This window comes from Chlorocebus sabaeus, chromosome 8 (assembly GCF_047675955.1).
Source record: "Chlorocebus sabaeus isolate Y175 chromosome 8, mChlSab1.0.hap1, whole genome shotgun sequence".
Classification (NCBI taxonomy): domain Eukaryota; kingdom Metazoa; phylum Chordata; class Mammalia; order Primates; family Cercopithecidae; genus Chlorocebus; species Chlorocebus sabaeus.
In genome coordinates, this window is record NC_132911.1 from 126,537,051 (window position 1) to 126,552,511 (window position 15,461).

Sequence of the window (15,461 nt, forward strand, 5' to 3'; positions counted from 1 at the left end):
CAACTCATGCACACCTCTTCAGCAGCCCACGAGTCAGAGGCCACATGGGTCACATTACAGGGGGGCGGTGGTGAGACATTCAGGGATCACACTCCTCCTTACTGTAGAGCCCCAGGGAGGAGCTTTGGCCCAGGTTAAGGCCCAGTGACTTCACCAATGGATCTGAACTGGGTTGTATCAAGTTGTTAATAGTAAACAATAAACAAGACTCATTAAGAGCTTAGTATATGCCAGTTACTGTTCTAAACAACTCATTTAATCCACATACAAGATGGAGATGATGTAATCATATTCATCATGTTGTGAATATTAAAAGAGATGACATACAGTGCGTGATTTTGCTTTTTGTGAAATTGATGATAACGATGATCATGGTACTGGTGCTAGTGATGGTGGTGGCAGCGGCGATGATGGCAGTAATGAAGGTGATAGTGATGGTAACATGCTTTATAGTGTAGTGAGTAAAGATATTGATTTGGAGTTACTCGAAGACCTGGTTCAAATTCCAGGTCTACCACTTAGTCATTGTGCCACCTTAAGCAATTCTCTTTTTTTGAGTCTCAGTTTCCTTATCAGTAAGATAATATTATGTCTCTCATAGTATTGTTGCAAAGAGAAAATGCATGTCAATGCATGTCTTAGCACAATACCTGGTACTTCATACGCTAGTGGCTACTGTGGAGAGAGGACAGTGGCAACAATGGCTGCAGCAACAATGGCAACGATGTCAGAGCTTCTCCACAGTGGAAGGGGAGTTCCTGATCACACTCTACACAGCCCTTCCAGCAGAGACAACCCGAGGAGCCTCCTCTCTAGGGGAATGTGAGTGTGTGTGTGTGTCTGTGTGTATTTTGTTTGTTTTGAGATGGAGTTTCGCTCTTATTGCCCAGGCTGGAGTGCAGTGGCATGATCTCGGCTCACTGCAACCTCCGCCTCATGGGTTCAAGAGATTATCCTGTCTCAGCCTCCCGAGTAACTGGGACTACAGGTGCATGCCACCACGCCTGGCTAATTGGGAGAATGTTTTTCACCAGTCACGTTTAGTCCCAAGTGCACAAGAAGGCCTTCTATGCCATTGCAGGCGCCACTCACTTAACCATTAACCAAGCTGGCCCTGGCCACACTGGGAAACAGACAAAGGTTATCTCTGGCATTATTGCATCACCTTCTCACCCCTTGCCCTGGCTTCCTGGGGCCTTATACCGACCCCTGTCTGCTGGGTCTAGAGTCCCAGCCTTACCACATCTTCTTCTCCTTCCCAGAGCATTGCTTTTATCCTTCTGTGTCCAGTCAACATTTGCCATTTGGGGTTCTGTGGCCTTGAAGTTAATAACAATAATAATAGCTAACATATTAATATAATAGCTAATGTATATTGTGTGCTTACATTGATAGGTTTCTGTAATCCTCACAACCACTCTATAAGTTGGGTGAAGGTATTAGCCTCATTTTACAGGTGAAGATGCCGAGACTCAGAAATGGTAAGTAACTTTTCTTGGTCACACAGCTTATATTTCAGAACTGATACCTGACTTGAGATGTGTTTGATTTTGCCAGGTTCATTCTACCACATGATGCTGCCTGCCTTAAGCAAAGGCTTAATCCACAGGACTGAGAATATTGAACACATAGGATGAAGAAGAAGCTGTTGGTGGAATAATGCATTTGACTGGTTCTCAAATCCTCCTAGAAAGGAACCCTCCACCACTCGCTTTTCTCGAGGCCCTGTCCCGGCATTGTCATTGTCCAACTCTTGTGGTTACTATAAGTCTTAGAAATGGTGTGTCAGCTCCACGTTCTAAAACTTGCTTGCTCATAAAACAGATTAAAACAAAAATTGCAACACATGCTTAGTTCCAGTAGTTCCACTTCTAAGTTCCACTTGTAAGAGATTTTGTAGAAACTGAGCAAGAGATAATAGTAAAAAAGGAGCGAATTCAAGCGCTGGGACCAATGCTTCCTGCACTGGACATGGTCATGACAACTGCTATTGGTAAGATTTAAGAGGCTTTTGTGATCCTGACATCAGCTCCGCCATTCGACCTTCTGGGAACCTTTAGGATAATAACAGCAAAGGATGATTTCAGACTCCAGGTAACAGACAAGCTGATGGCGTCGCAGATGCAATGTTGGCATTCTCCAGGCAAGCCCAGGGCTCCATGTATAAATAGAAGGCCGCGGTCATCAGGGAGCATGCAGGGGCTGAGGTCATCCTCCCTTGACACCATCAAGGCAGGCCCCAGGCAAGTGCTGGGTCCACACCTGCTCCCCACAATCAGCCTGAGTCAGGAGAACATGATAGGTGGTGAGCGGGAAGCCAGCAAGTTGACTGGAGAATATCACCTGGGAAAAAGGAAAAGCAATCAGGATGATTCAAAAATGACAGGCAACCATCTACTGTGGGCCAGGTGTTGCTTTAAGCTCTTTATATGAATTGTTTCATTTAACTCTCATAATCAACATGACTACTATTATCTCCATTTTATAGATGAGGACAAAGGAGGGGGGTAGTAATTTGCCCAAGGCAGTACACTGAAAAGTCAGGCTTCCCTTGCAGGAGGTGAGTCAAGAGCTTCTAAACTTAACCACTGGGCTTTACTCTATCGGTGTTCTAGCCCTCAGGGAGAAGTGAAGACTGAGAGTCATTAAATAACAACGTTTAGGCCCCTTCCCCTCAAAACCTCCAGTCATGGAAATCTTTTGTCTACAGGACAGCACTTATTATGTAATGATGGATTCATTGTTTTCTTGAAGTCTTGTGTGGATTTGATCCATGCCCATCAGCATGCACCGCCCCTCCCCCACTCCCCTTCCCCCCAACACAATGCATTTTCATCCAGGACAATTGGGATTTCCACTGGGCTCTTTTACAACCTGTGAGTTGATTCTCAAAGCACCCAGATCACCCTTTGGGCTCCAGACTGAGAGTCATCGGCCTAGAAGCAGAGCTCAGGCACTGTCCAGCTCTCCCCAACACATTACCAGGTCACCTTTTCCACTTAAAATCCAGCCACATAGTGTGGGCACAATTATCTGCCTGAGAAATAGAAGTGAGACACAATGTCAATAGCAACAATTATAATTATCATTTACTAAGTGTTATGCCCCCTGCAATTTAACTCTACAACAACCCCATGCATTGAAGAAAGTTAGTAGGTATTATTATCCCTGTCTTTCCCATAGGATGCAGAGAGTCAAGGAGCTGAAATTACGTGCCTCAAGATCCCCAGAGAAAAAGTAGCTGAGGAAGTATTCTCACTCGGGACTGCTTGACTCCAAAGCCCTGCTCCTAACAGCAAGGCCATGGAGACTCTCCTAAGGAGTAACAGGAATGTCCCAGAAACAGCTCAGTTCAATAGATAGTTATTGATCATATACGACATGCCCCATACCATATTAAGCCTTAGAGATTAAATAAGACAGAAATGGCCCTTGACAAATAGAACTTAGAGTTCAGTGAAGACAACTATGGAATTTACTCATCCAACAAATATTTATTGAGCATCTACTATATGCCAGAGCCAGACACAATTCTAAATGTTTGAAGATGCAACAGGGAACAGAAAAGGCAGGGATGCTGCCTTCATAGGTTAGGACATTTCAAAACAACGGAATTGAGCATTTTCGACAGGTAGCGAATGAGTTGAAAAAAGAAACAAAGAGTCCTACACTCAGCCCCAGCTGGGATGTGCTAACTGCCTTTCCAGCCCTCCGAGGAGTCATCCTGCTCCCAGCTGGAAACCTGGCCTGCCGAGGGGTAGTCACCCACCCTGGCAGCTCCTGAGTTCCATCCTGGGAGGCGATTGAGAGGGGCTGACTGGTGTATGGTGCTATGTAGCTAATCCCCAGTTGTGCGGGGTCCTCAGAAACGCTCCAATTAACACAGGGGGCCATGAAGTTCTTCTCCTCACAAGTGCTCCCAAGGAGATGAATTTTAATTCACTTTCCTTTCAAGAGTAACTGTGTTGGCAAGCAACATTTTGTCACGGGAGGATGAGCAGAAGGTGTGTTAAAGGCAACAGGATGATGTTAAATGTTTGCTCCACAATGTTTAGGAATAAGGGAAGCTTTTTTTAAATTAAGTGCCTTAGAACTGGAGGGAGGGAGGAGGGGCATGTTTGGAAGTTTTCGCATGAACCAACAACAGGTGTTCTGTCTACAGTCCGGGGAGTGTGAACTACCATGGAGGCTACGTGGAGCATGTAGCGTCTGTGTTTGGAAAGCTTCATAACCACCTGCTGTGCGCGGGACATGCTTCCTCAGCATCTGAGTTAGGGTCGAGAGGTCAACCTGACCTGATAAGCCCCAGTGACCATTTCTTTCAGGCTGGGCTTGAAACCTCAGAGGGCCCCATGACTAAGCGCTGGTCCTGCGTGTGCTGAGTCAGCACAGCCATCCTCCTGCCAAAGGGCACACGTCCCACAGCAACATGAATTTTCCTCTTTCAAGTGAGTCCATTTGGAGCAAAGTATTCAGTAAATGGAGAAGCAGGAGGTACTGTCACAGCAAACTCAAGCTGGTGCTCTGTAAATGGCGGAAGTGTAGAAACTCCGAACTGGTCCATCCTTGTCTTTCCTGAGTTTAAGGTGGAGAAACTGAGGCCCAGGAAGTTGAAATGGATTGCTCCAGGACACACAGCAGGCTACATTGGCTGAATCTTTCTTGGGGCTCTTTTCACATGTCATACTCGAAGTTTCAAACTTTCACGAAACTTTCCAAACTCAAAAGACAAGCTTGGACACCCTGTGTCAGTGCTGACTGACATGTTCCTTGATTTCTCTAAAAGGGACCCTTTAAAGATCCAGATTAAGCCAAAAGCAGGCCTTCCAGCCAGGATGTCCCTGAAGTGCCCAGTTCCCTTCCTAAGAGCAACTGAATATCCTTTATAAGGCAATGCTAGCATAATCACCATCAGACAGGCTCAAAGTGCTTATGGTAATCGTAGAATCCCATTGTTTAGAGCTTCTGCCTGCAAGATTCAACTAAAACCCCTGAGTATTGTATGCAAAACAAACATTAAAAGACTCAGGCTTGGAGAGAAGGAAGTGGACCAGCTAGGAAACTTGGGACCTGAGGAACAATGACCAACTGGGCAATGATTTCCCTGGGTTTTCTCTTGCCTGATACACTCTGGACTTGGAGTTGAAGTCAACTACCTGCAAACACTAACAGGCACAGACAAAAAACGTCCCAGCAAAACTCAACCAAAACCCACTCTCTCCAGCCGAAGGACCAAGAAAGGGGCAGCCTAGCAAGACAAAAAACTTTTAGATAATAACCACTCCTCTCCAGCCAATCACCACAGAAAAACACTGTGGTCCTGCCCCCACCCATGTCAACAAAGGCAGACTAAGGAACTGAGACTTCTACCCTTGTGGGGCTATACTAAGGACAGTATCAGAAAAGGTGAAGAAAAGATCAGGACTTTTATCACGACTCATCTCAGTGGAGACCATGTGGAGAGCCTGGACTTCCAACTTCATCCAGTAGTAATGAGGTGTCCCTCCTCTTCCCACTAAAGTGGTAGAGAGGTGAGAGTTTCAGCATAATCCATCAGTAACAAAGTCATTCCCATCACAGTGTCACTGAATACCTACCTGGGCACAGAAGTCACAGGTAGTTCTTCCCTCAGGTACCTACAGAGGCCAAGTGGAGAACCTGGACTTCCATCATCGCCTGGCAGTAGCAAGGCAGAGCCCCTCTTCTTTCTTCTGCCAGAGTGATGTCAGAGAAAGCCAGTTAAAACAGAAGGTTTCAATAAGAGCGGAGTCTCATAACCTAATCTTAAAATTCCCATGTTTCAAAAATCACTTGTCATACCAAGTACCAGGAAGATGTCAAATTGAATGAAAAAAAAAAATCACTAGATGCCCACATAGAGATAATGAAATTATGTTAGAATTCCCTGGCAATGATTTTAAAACACCCATGATAAAAGTGCTTCATAGAGCAAATATGAGCTTGTTGCAAACAAATAAAAAAATAGAGAGCCTCAGGAAAGAAACAAAAAGTCTCTGCAAAGAGCTATACAACATACAAAGGTAAACCCAGTGGAAATTTTAGAACTGAAAATAAAATCTCAGTGGCTGGACTCAAAAGCACAATGAAAGAGCAGAGGAAATAATCAGTGAATTTAAACACAGAACAATCTGAACAAGACAGAAAATAGATTGAAAAAAATTATAATAATAAAATTCAGGGACCTGCCAGATGGTAGCAAAAGATCTAACATTTGTGTCATTGGGGTCCCAGAAAGCGATGAGAAAGAGAACGGGGATGAAAGATTACCCAGAGAAATAATGGCTGAAAACATCCCAAGTTTGTGAAGAGACATAAAACTAGGGATTCAAAATGCTGAGTTAACCCCAAATAAGATCATTGCGTATGCACTAAGCAACAGAACTGCAAAACCTGTGAAGTAAAAATTAATAGGATGAAAAGGAGAACTAGACAAATTCACAATTATAGTTAGAGACTTCAACACTGTCTTCTCAATGATTGATAAAAACAATTAGACAAAAATCAAGGATATAGAACTCAAAACACTGTCAACCAATAAAATCTAATAGACATAACTGGAACACTCTTCTCAAGTAACAGCAGAACACACATTTATTTGAGTGTCCATGGAATATATACCAGGATAAACCATAGACTGGGCTTCAAAAAAAACTTTAACAAAGTTAAAAGAATGGAAATCATAAACAGTATATTTTCCAAACTCAGTGAAGTCAAACTAGAAATCAATTATGATAAGATAATGGAATAATCTCTAAATGCTTAAAAACTAAGCAACACACTTCTAGATAATCAAAGAGAAGGTTTCAAAGGAATTTTTTAAAATTACATTGAATTGAATAAAAATTAAAATCAAACATGAAAATTTGTGGGTCACAGCTAAAGCAGTGCTGAGGGAAATTTATGGCATTAAATGCATACATTAGAAAAGAAAGAAAGAAAAGTCTCAAATTAATAAGCTAAGCTTCCATCATAAGAACCTGGAAAAAGAAAAGAAAAGTAAATTCGAAGCAAGAAGAAATCAGATACTAATTGATATGGTTTGGTTGTGTCCCCTCTCAATTTCATCTTAAACTGTAGCTCCCATAATTCCCACATGTTGTGAGAGGGACCTGGTGGGAGATAATTGAATCATGGGGGCGGTTTCCTTCATATTGCTCTCGTGATAGGAATAAATCTCACAAGATCTGATGGTTTTATAAGGAAACCCCTTTCACTTGGTTCTCATTCTCTCTCGCCCTCAACCATGTAAGAAGTCCCTTTGCTCTTTCTTCGTCTTCCGCCATGACTGTGAGACCTCCCCAGCCATGTGGAACTGTGAGTCCATTAAAACTTTTTTTCTTTGTAAATTACCCAGTCTCGGGTATGTCTTTATCAGCAGCATGAAAACGAACTAATACACTAATATAAAACCAGAAACTGATATAATAAAATTGAAAAGAGAAAACCAACAAAGAAAAATTCAACGAAATAAGGAGCTAGTTCTTTAGAAAGAACTATGCACTGAAGAGCTTCTGCACAGCAAAAGAAACTATCAACAGAGTAAACAAACAACCTACAGAATAGGAAAAAATGTTTGCAAACTACATGTCTGACAAAGGTCTAATATCCAGCATCTATAAGGAGCTCAAACAAATTTACACAACCCAATTAAAAAGTGGGCAAAGGACATAAACAGACACTTCTCAAAAAAAGACATACAGACATACATGCAATCAACAAACATGAAAACAAGCTGATCATTACAGAAATGCAAATCAAAACCACAATGAGGTACCATCTCACGCAAGTCAGAATGGCCGTCATTAAAAAGTCAAAAAAATAACAGGTATTGGCAAGGTCCAGAGAAAAAGGAACACTTATACACTGTTAGTGGGAGTGTAAATTAGTTCAGTCATTGTGGAAAACAGTGTGGCAATTCCTCAAAGACCTAAAACCAGAAATACCATTCAACCCAGCAATCCCATTACTGGATATATACCCAAAGGAGTGTAAATCTCCCTATCATAAAGACATGTGCACACATATTTTCATTGCAGCACTATTCACAATAGCAAAGACATGGATTCAACTTGAATGCCCATCAGTGGTAGACTGGATAAAGAAAATGTGCTACATATACACCAGGGAATACTATACAGCCATAAGAAACGATGAGATCATGTCTTTTGCAGGAATGTGGATGGAGCTAGAGGCCATCATCCTTAGCAAACTAACACAGGAACAGAAAACCAAATACTGCGTGTTCTCTCTTATAAGTGGGAGTTAAATGATGAGAACACATGGACACAGAGAGGGGAACATACACTGGGGCCTACCAAAATGTGGAGGGCCAGAGGAGGGAGAGGATGAGGAAAAATAACTAATGGGTACTAGGTTTCATACCTGGGTGATGAAATAATCTGTTAAACAAAGCTCCATGACACAAGCTTACCTACATAACAAACCTGCACATGTACCCCTGACCTAAAATAAAAGTTAAAAAAAGAAAGAAAGAGCTATACAACTGTAAAACCTCTAACAAGACTGACAAAGGAAAAAGAGAGAAGACACAAATTACTGGTATCAGGAATGAAACAGAGGATGTCATTACAGATCCTGAAAACATCAAAAGCATAATAAAGGAATACTATGAACAACTCTACACACATAAATTTAATAACTTAGACAAAATGGTCCAGTTCATCTAAAAACACAAGCCACCACAGTGCACTCAATATGAAACAGATAATTTGAATAGCCCTATGATATTAAGAAAAGTGAACCAATAATTTTTAAACTCCAAAAAAAGAAATCCACAGGCCCAGATGGTCTCACTAAAGAATCTACCAAATGTTTAAAGAAGGATTAACACAATTCTGTACAATGACTCCCTGAAAAATAGAAGTGGGCACACTTCTCAATTTGTTTTATGAAGCTAGTATTACCATCATCTCAAACCCAAGGACAATACAAAAAAGAAAACTGCAGACCGATATCCCTCATGAATATGGACATAATGTTAGACATAGTCATAGAAATCCTTAATAAAATATTAACAGATAGAATTCATCAGTATACGAAAAGTGTATTGTGTATACATGACCAAGGGGGTTTTATTCCACAGATGCATGACTGGTTTGATATTTGAGAATCAATGTACAATCATGACATAATAAACATAACCCACCATAGTAACAGGCTAAAAGAAGATAATCATATGATCAAATCAATAAACACAGACACAGCATTTGACAAAATTCAACAGCCATTCATAGTTAAAAAAAAATAAAACTCTCAGAAAATAAGAATAGTGGAAGATTTCCTCACCTTGATCAGTAGGATTTGCAAAAATCCTATAATGAATATTATGCTTAATAGTGAAAGACTGAAAGCTTTCCCTCTATGATTGAGAGTAAGGAAAGTGTCCGCTCTCACCACTCTTATTCAACATAGTGCTAGACATCGTAGCTAGTACAAGAAGGCAATAAATGGTATATATTAGTATATTGAAAAGAAAGAAATAATACAGTTCCTGCAGAAGAAATGATTGTCTATATAAGAAAACCCCAAGGAATCTACCAAACAAATCCTAAAAGTAATAAATGAGTTCATTAAAGTTGCAGGATAGAAGATAAACATACAATCAACTATATTTTTACATATTAATACTAGCAATGAACAAATGGATACCAAAATTAAAAATACAAATACTATTTACAATCACTCAAAACTAATACTTCGGTATAAAAATAGCAAAGCATGTAAGGACTTGTATGCTGGAAACTACACAATGCTAATGAAAAAAATCAAAGAATATCTAAATAATGTAGAGACATATTGTATTCATGGATTAGAAGACTTAACCTAGTAGAAGTGTCAGTTGTCCCTGAATTGACATAGAGGTTTAATGCAGTTCCTATCTTAATCCCAGCAAGGATTGTTATAGACCTAGACAATATTATTCTAAAATATACAGAAACAAAAAATAGACTAGCTTAAATAATCTTGAAAAAGAAGAATAAAATGGGAGGAATCAGTTACAAGACTTATTCAGTTTCAAGACTTATTATATAGCTATGGCAATCCAAACTGTATGGTACTGGTATAGGGATACACACATAGAATAATGGAACAGAACAGAGAATTCAGAAATAGACCCACACCTGTATCCCTAACTGATTTTTGACAGAAGTGCAAAATCAATTCAATGAAGAATAGAGTTATCTCAATAAATGTCTGGAGCAATTGGACATCCATAGGTGAAAAAGGAACATCAACCTAAATCATACAAAGATTAACTCAAAATGGATCACAGACTTAAATGTAAAACATAAAAACTATAACACTTTCAGAATGAAACATAAGAGAAAATCTTGGCCAGGCTCAGTGGCTCATACCTGTAATTCCAGCACTTTGGGAGGCCAAGGTGGGTGGATCATGTGAGGCCAAGAGGTTAAGACCAGCCTGGCCAGCATGGTGAAACCCCATCTCTACTGAAAATACAAAAAGTAGCTGGACATCGTGGTGCATGCCTGTAGTCCCAGCTACTCAGGAGGCTGAAGCATGAGAATCGCTGGAACCCAGAAGGCAGAGGTTGCAGTGAGCTAAAATTGCGCCACTGCACTCCAGCCTGGGGAACAGAGCAAGACTCTGTCTCAAACAAACAAACAAACAACTTAAAAAAAAAATGTATACAAAATAAGAAAATCTTTAGGATCTAGGGTTTAGGATCTAGGGCTAGGCAAAGAGTTTTTAGACATGATACCAAAATTATGATGCAGAAAAGGAAAAAATTCAAAATCAGACTTCACCAAAATTAAAACTCTTGCTCTGTGAAAGAGCATGCCAATAGTATGAAAAAGCAAGCTACAGAGTAGAAAAAATATTTGCAAATCACTTACCCAAGAAAGGACTAGTATCTAGAATAAATAAAGACTTCTCAAAACTCAATAGTATAAAAACAAATAATTCAATTAGATAATGGGCAGGAGACACTATTTTTCACTTTCAGAGAGACACGGATGGCAAATAAACACATGAAAAATGTTCAACATCATTAGCCATTAGGGAAATGCAAATTAAAACCACAATGAGATATCACTACATACCTATCAGAAAGGCCAAAATAAAAAATATTTACAACAAAATGCAGGCAAGCTGGGTGACTCATACATTACTGGTGGAAAAGTAAAATGATACAACCACTCTGGAAAACAGTTTGGCAGTCGCTTGCAGAATTAAACATGCTCTTACCATGCGACCCAGCAATCATGCTCCCAGGCATTTATCCCAGATAAATGAAGCCATAAGTTCATACAAAAACCCGTACACAAAAGTTTATCACAACTTTATTTGTAATAAACCCCAAATAGAAATAATTCATACGTCCTTCAACACATAAATGGTCAAACAAACTGTAATACACCCAAAACAGAGAATACTGCTTAGGAATAAAAAGGAACAAATTACTGAAATATGCAACAACCTGGATTTATCTCCAGAGAATAATTGGAGTGAAAAAAACCCAGTTCTAAAAGGTCACATACTATATGATTCCCATTTATGTAAAATGAGTTCAACCATTGTGGAAGACAGTGTGGCAATTCCTCAAGGATCTAGAACCAGAAATACCATTTGACCCAGCAATACCATTACTGGGTATATACCCAAAGGATTATAAATCATTCTACTATAAAGACACATGCACATGTGTGTTTATTCCAGCACTGTTCACAATAGCAAAGACTTGGAACCAACCCAAATGCCCATCAATGACAGACTGGATAAAGAAAATGTGGCACATACACACCATGGAATACTATGCAGCTATAAAAAAGAATGAGTTCATGTCCTTTTGAGTTCATGGATGAAGCTGGAAACTATCATTCTCAGTAAACTAATACAGGAACAGAAAACCAAACACTGCATGTTCTCACTCACAAGTGGGAGTTGAACAATGAGAACACATGGACACATGGAGGGGAACATCACACACTAGGGCCTGTCGGGGGTGGGGAGATAGGGGAGGGAGAGCATTAGGACAAATACCTGATGTAAATGACGGGTAGATAGGTGCAGCAAACCACCATGGCACATGTATACCTATGTAACAAACCTGCACATTCTGCACATATATCCCAGAACTTAAAGTAAAATTAAAAAAAAAAAAAAAAAAGATGTCTGAAATGACAAAATCATAGGAATGGTGAACAGACTAATGGTTGCCAGTGGTTTTAAAGGAACAGGGATGAAGAAGTAGGTGTGGCTATAAAAAGGCAACAAGAGGTACACTCTGCTTGTGAATATGCCATTATCTCAAAATAAAAATCTTAATTTAAAACATAACTACAGGCCCAACTCAGTGGTGGCTCACACCTGTAATCCCAGAACTTTGGGAGCCTGAGGCGGGTGGATCACGAGGTCAAGAGATGAAGACCATCCTGGCCAACATGGTGAAATTCCATCACTACTAAAAATACAAAAATTAGCTGGGTGTGGTGGCAGGCGCCTATAGTGCCAGCTACTCAGGGGGCTGAGGCAGGATAATTGCTTGAACCCGGGAGGTGGATGTTGCAGTGAGCCAAGATCGCACCACTGCACTCCATCCTGGTGACAGAGCAACACTCCGTCTCAAAAAAAATAAAAAATAAAAACTACAAAAAACTCAAATTTCAAAGAAGCAAAAAATAATTTTTTTAAAGAATGCATCAAAAACCAGTGAAATCTAAATAAAGCCTGTACTAGTCTTCACCAACATCAACTTCCTCATTTTGAAAACTGTACTGTGGCTATGTGAGATGTTATCACTGAGGAAAACTGGGTGAAGGGTACATACGATCTCTGTGTACTATTTTTGCAGCTTCTTATGAGACAAACTATTTCAAAATGAAAAGCTGTCACTTAAAAAAACACACATTTCAAATTAGCTGGTCATGGTGGCATGCAGCTGTAGTCCCAACTACCCAGGAGGCTGAGGCAGGAGGATTGCTTGAGCCCGGGAGTTCGAGGCTGTAGGGAGTTATGATCCAGCCAGGACTCCAGTGATCCAGACACTGCACTCCAGCCAGGACAACAGAGTGAGACCCTGTCTTTAAAGAAAAGAATAAATTAAATAAAAATTTTAAAACATTTAATTTTCTTGAGTCTTAAAACTGAGAGCCCACAGGTGCCCCTGCAGCCACCGCAATGTAGAATACGAGAAACTGGAGAAGATTGGGGAAGGCACCTACAGGACAGTGTTCAAGGCCGAAAACAGGGAGACTCATGAGATGGTGGCTCTGAAATGGGTGAGACTGGATGACAATGATGAGGGTGTGCCGAGTTCCGCCCTCCAGGAGACCTGCCTACTCAAGGAACTGAAGAACAAGAACATCGTCAGGTTTCATGACATCCTGCACGGCGACAAGAAGCTGACTTTGGTTTTCGAATTCTGTCACCAGGACCTGAAAAAGTATTTTGACAGTTGCAATGGTGACCTAGATCCTGAGATTGTAAAGTCGTTCCTCTCCCAACTGGTAAAAGGCCTGGGATTCTGTCACAGCTGCAATGTGCTACACAGAGACCTGAAGCCCCAGAACCTACTAATTAACAGGAATGGGGAGCTGAAATTGGCTGATTTTGGCCTGTCTCGAGCCTTTGGGATCCCCATCTGCTGTTACTGAGCTGGAGTGGTCACACTGTGGAACCGCCCACCAGATGTCCTCTTTGGGGCCAAGCTGTACTCCACATCCATTGACATGTGGTCAGCTGGCTGCATCTTTGCAGAGCTGGTCAATGCTGGGCAGACTCTTTGTCCAGGCAATGATGTTGATGACCAGTTGAAGAGGATCCTCTGGCTGCTAGGGGCACCCACCGAGGAGCAGTGGCCCTCCATGACCAAGCTGCCAGACTATAAGCCGTACCCATGTACCCGGCCACAACATTCCTGGTGTATGTCGTGTCCAAACTCAATGCCACAGGGAAGGACCTGCTGCAGAATCTTCTGAAGTGTAACCCCGTCCAATGTATTTCAGCAGAAGAGGCCTTGCAGCACCCCTACTTCTCCGACTTCTGTCTGCCCTGAGCCCTGGGACCCCCAGCCACTATGCTGGAGCCTGGCCTATTTAAGCCCCATCTTGGGAGGGGTGGGACTGTGGGGTGCCCGGTGTGCTGAGCTCCAGCTATGCTGAGCCCAGCCAGGGTGGGATGCCTGAGCCCAAGTTTCTCACTTCCTTTGTGGACTTTATTTAACTTCTTTCTTTCTTTTTTTTGAGACGGAGTCTTGTTCTGTTGCCCACGCTGGAATGCAGTGGTGCGATCTCAGCTCACTGCAAGCTCCGCCTCCTGAGTTCATGCCATTCTCCTGCCTCAACCTCCCTAGTAGCTGGGACTACAGGTGCCCACCGCCATGCTCGGCTAATTTTTTGTAATTTTAGTAGAGACGGGTTTTTACCATGTTAGCCAGGATGGTCTCGATCTCCTGACCTCGTGATTTACCCACCTCGGCCTCCCAAAGTGCTGGGATTACAGGCGGGAGCCACCGCGCCTGGCTGACTTTATTTAATTTCATAAATTGGCTCCTTTCCTACACACACACACACACACACACACACACAAAATTTAATATTCTTATTTTGCTACCTTTGATCAATTCTTAAAAGACTACAGGCAAATCCTGGTCCAAGTGCCTAGGTTTCCATGTGACCACTATGTAGATACACCCACTGCCTTGGGAAGCACACACTTTCTGCTAAGTGCACATCAGTTATCAATCAGAATCCTCAACTCACATGTGCAAGGCTTACCACTTTCTTTACTTTCTATGATGCAACTTCATTTCTATGTTAAGGTCCTATTCAGCCAATGTCATGAAAATGATCTCAGACAGTTCAACTCCTATCCCTTGCTCATTTCCCCAGGGAGATGGTTTAGGTTCTGGGACACAGACAGAGCCTGATATCAACATGGGGGTGGGTGGTAGAGAGAGAGAGGGGGCAAGCACCCTCCTATGCTCAGAGTGTCATCCGTGCACCCTGCCATCTTGAGGATCCATCACCCCATCATTCCTCATCCACACCATTTGAATGAGTGTCCTATGCCTGCTGTGAGAGATTACCACAAACGTCATGGTTGAAAATGACACAAATGTATGCTTTTATAGTTCCAGAGTTCAGAGATCTAAAATGGGTCTCATGGGATGAAAATCAAGGTGTCTGCAGGGCTGCTTCCTTTTGGGAAGCTCCAGAGTACAGCCCATTGTCTTGCCTTTTCCTCTTTCTAGAGGCTGCCTACTTTAACAGGGCGTGGTGACGTGCGCCTGTGGTCCCAGCTCCTCGGGAGGCTGAGGTGGGAGGAACGTTGGAGCCTAGGAGGTGGAGGTTACAGCAAGCTGAGATCACACCACTTCACTCCAGCTTGGGTGACAGAGTGAGACCCTGTCTCAAAAGAAAAAAAAAGGTTTAAAGGCTGCCTACATTCCTCAC

At 41.8% G+C, this 15,461-nt stretch overlaps 1 pseudogene; it reads left to right on the forward strand.

Moving 5' to 3' along the window:
* The first annotated feature begins 365 nt into the window (after positions 1–365).
* On the forward strand, positions 366–14,409 carry LOC103237719 (cyclin-dependent kinase 5-like; annotated as a pseudogene).
* The last annotated feature ends 1,052 nt before the right edge of the window (positions 14,410–15,461 follow it).